At 37.0% G+C, this 3,956-nt stretch overlaps 1 non-coding gene across 1 annotated transcript; it reads right to left on the reverse strand.

Annotated features, from left to right (window-relative positions):
- Positions 1–1,623: 1,623 nt before the first annotated feature.
- Trnak-cuu lies at positions 1,624–1,696 on the reverse strand. The gene has a single exon. It is a non-coding gene; the product is annotated as a tRNA-Lys (tRNA).
- Between the last annotated feature and the right edge of the window lie 2,260 nt (positions 1,697–3,956).

The following is a 3,956-nucleotide window of genomic DNA, read 5'->3' on the forward strand; positions in this document are numbered from 1 at the left end:
TGACCTTTTTCCTGTAAAACGGCTTTTGTAATGAAGAATGTTGTTAAAAATCAGTCCCCAAGGAAATATCCTGATATCTTAATTATTCATCAAGATAACCAACCTCAGTGGTGTAGTGGTTAGCGCGGTGGACTTTGGATCTGGAGGTTGGTGGTTCGAGTCCAAGTCAAGTCATAAAACTTAGCGTAGTGCATTAAGCAGGGAACGACATTTGTGACAAGCATTTATGCTTAACACAATTAAAATTCCTATTCATCAAGATATACGAGTTTTTGTAAAATCCTTCCTACACGTTCTTTTCGAAGGATATCAAAAACTTTTACTCATAACTCGATATTCGTCAGGGCCCTTCTTGAATAATTTCTTTTATTTTTTTAAAGTTAAAATCAAAATGAATTTGTGACTTTGGATACACTGTTCATCGGAATAGAACATTTAAGTTAAACAACATCGAGTGTGATTGGTATTTGGATTGGGAAAAATCTTCGTTAGGATGAGTGAGGTGTTGATTCACGTTGCTCTCAAACTGCGAGGCTTTCGCAACATGAGATGCTCCAACATTCAGATTCGTTAAAATACTCTGAACTTTTTTTTTTTCTTCTTTTTTACTTTCTATTACTACAGTATAGGCGGAGCTATACTAGTAATGAAAGTATCTACAGGTTTAAATGGGAAAAAGTAGAAAGTTGTGAACAAAATATCTCAAGAACGGTTTGTTGTAGAGAAATGAAATTTGGTATGCTAGCATTCGACATGCTATCGCTTGATAGAGGGAACTGTAACAAAGGAGGTCTTATTGTCCCGAAATCGAAGCGAGAAGAGCATGCAGGTGGGCAAGATAGGAGAAAGCCAGCCGTTCCGAGAACGAACCCTATCATCTGTTTAAGTCTTTCATGATATAAGTCCACGCCGGGCGGGAATCAAACCCGCGCGACCTAACGCCAAAAACAAAGTAGACCGTCGGATGGGCTTGCCATGGATGTCTTTAGAAACCAAATTCCATGATGTCCTTCTATTCGTATTAGGCACTTCACCTACCTATCTGTCGTCAAAATAAGAACACAATCTAACAATCAACGACAATCGACCCTGAGAAAATGGAAAAGAAAAAATGCCAAAAAACGAGAGAAAATAGAAATAATAAGAAAATATGTCTTCATCAAAAAAGTAGACCGTCGGATGGGCTTGCCATGGATGTCTTTAGAAACCAAATTCCATGATGTCCTTCTATTCGCACTTACCTAGGTATACCTACCTGTCGTCAAAATAAGAACACAATCTAACAATCAACGACAGTCGACCCTGAGAAAATGGAAAAGAAAAAATGCCAAAAAACGAGAGAAAATAGAAATAATAAGAAAATATGTCTTCATCAAGCCGAAAAAAAACCTTTTCGAAACAACAATCCCTTGTGAGTTTGAGGCAAAGAGAACGTAAATTGAAAAATTGAGATTTTTTAGGCAAAAAAGAAAAAAAATTGCCCGGTAGGTAAATAGATTTACAGGGTAGGTACCAACGAGAATTGACTTTCCCCAAATAAAGAAAACTAAAAAGTATGTCAGGTATTAGGTAATTTAAAAAGAAAATAATTAATTAAATGTTTAATAAAGTGCCAAAAAATTTCGCCCAACGTGGGGCTCGAACCCACGACCCCGAGATTAAGAGTCTCGTGCTCTACCGACTGAGCTAGCCGGGCTTGGTGACTTAAGGGGGAAAAATAAGAATATTTAAAATCAAGTGAAAAATAAGAATATTTAAAATCAAGTGAAAACATAGTACATACCCATCATTCTTCAAGTGTAGTGCTCACTGTGTTGAGTAGCGTAGTGTGTGTGGCTTGATAGTACGCGCATCAAGTTATGAATGGGATTGTGTGTAAATGAGGTGATAGGAAGGGGTGAGGGGGGGGGGAATCTTATTGGTTATAATTTTTTTTATGAATGGAATTTTTAACCCTCTTTGTGATCAGAGGCGCGTATTTACGGTAGTATTCATACCTAGTAGAAGCGATTAACATTTTATTCTTTTCTAAAGTCCTTTAGTTTAACTCAGTTAACATTAAATTAATTTAGTTGAACACATTTGTGTTATTATGTAAGTAAGTACGAGAACTTGAGTAGACTTGCATGTCGGATGGTCTAGGTTCGTTGCTCGACCGATTTGAAGCTTTTTATCTTTTGCTTCTTTGTGAGTGGAAATTGAATAAACTGTAGAATTTAAAAAAGAGAGAGAGAGAGAGAGAGATTAAGGAAAATAGTGAGAGAGAATGAATTATTGAAATAAAAGGAGCTAAAGAAAAAGGAAAAAATAAAACTCTAAAGAGACAAAATGAAAGTTAACGATGCAATGGAGAGAAAGCGAACGAGATACTAGACTAAGAGGAACTGGAGAAGAAAGAGGAGGAGGAGAAGAGAGAGAAATTAAAAAAAAAGAAGAAGAAGAAGACGAAGCAGAAGGAGAAGAGAAAGAGGAAAAGGATGATGGAAAGAGAACTTGAAAAATGAGGAAGAGGAGGGAGGAGGATAAGGAGAGAAAGAGTGAGAAAGTCAATGAAAAAGTAGAGAATGAAAAGGAGGAGGAGGGAAAGAAAATATGGAGGAGGACAAATGAGAGAGTAAGAAGTTAAAGGAGAAGGAGGAGAAGAGGGAGGAGCTAGGATAAGGAGAGAAAGAGAGAGAGAGAGAAGTTGTGGAAGAGGAGGGAAAGAAGGCAAAGAAAAAGATGGAGGAGGACAAAGGAGAGAGTAGGAACTTAAAGGAGAAGAAGGAGGAGGAGGGGAAATGTTCTCAGCTCTATGGATGTGTCATTGGAGATGATTCTCTAATATATTGCTCTCTCAGGACCCTTGCATTATGCATAAGTATAAATCTCTCCCTCCCTCTTCCTTCTCCTTCCTCTTCTCCTTTCCTCCCTCCCACCCCCTCTCTATCCCTCCCAGCCATCTTATTCTCCTCCTCATCCTCACCCCCCCTCTTCTCTGTCCCTCTTCCCTCGTCTTCTCCTCCCTCCTCTTCTTTCTCCCTCTTCTTTCACCCCCTTTCCTCCCTTCTCCCTTCTTCTTTCTTAGTCCCTTTTACCCATCTTTTCTCACTCTCCCTTTTTGTTCTGTTTTCTCTATCTCTCGGTCCAGATGTCAGCTTTTTCCATAGAATTTTGTGAGTGTAATACGAGTAGGTATTAGATACCTACTATCATACTATGATAACTATGTTTTGTATGTACCTATGTTGTACTTTTGGGTATTTACATGTGTATTTTATGTGTACTGTACTCGTATACATATTTATTCATTATTTATTAGGTAACTATGTATGTATTTGAGGGTATGTACCCTATTTTGTACTATTGGGTATTTACATGTGTATTTTATGTGTACTGTACTCGTATACATATTTATTCATTATTTATTAGGTAACTATGTATGTATTTGAGGAATTGTAGATGTTTCATTCTGGAATTCTCCCTTTATTTCCCATCCATTAAAGATTGGTAGTTCTGTACTTCTGTATACTCTTTTATCTTCTTCTTCTTCTTCTTCTTCTCCTTCTTTGAATAGATATTATGTATGTTCCCTATATATTGTACTATTGGGTATTTACATGTGTATTTTATGTGTACTGTACTCGTATACCTATTTATTTATTATTTATTAGGTAACTATGTATGTATTTGAGGAATTGTATAGATGTTTCATTCTGGAATTCTCCCTTTAATTCCCATTCATTAAAGATTTTTGTAGTTCTGTACTTCTGTATACTCTTTTATCTTCTTCTTCTTCTTCTTCTTCTCCTTCTTTGAAAGTCCTACTCATTCTTCTCCTCCAGTCCTCCTTGTCTTTAATGTACTTCTCTCCCTTCTTCTTCTTCTTCTTCTTCTTTTCCTCCCCTTCCTTCTCATTGTTCCTCTCCTTCTTGTTAAATGCAGTAGCTAAATAGGTAAGTACGTACCTATCCACT

The sequence above is a fragment of the Diaphorina citri genome, unplaced genomic scaffold (assembly GCF_000475195.1).
Source record: "Diaphorina citri unplaced genomic scaffold, Diaci psyllid genome assembly version 1.1 scaffold54, whole genome shotgun sequence".
NCBI lineage: Eukaryota > Metazoa > Arthropoda > Insecta > Hemiptera > Psyllidae > Diaphorina > Diaphorina citri.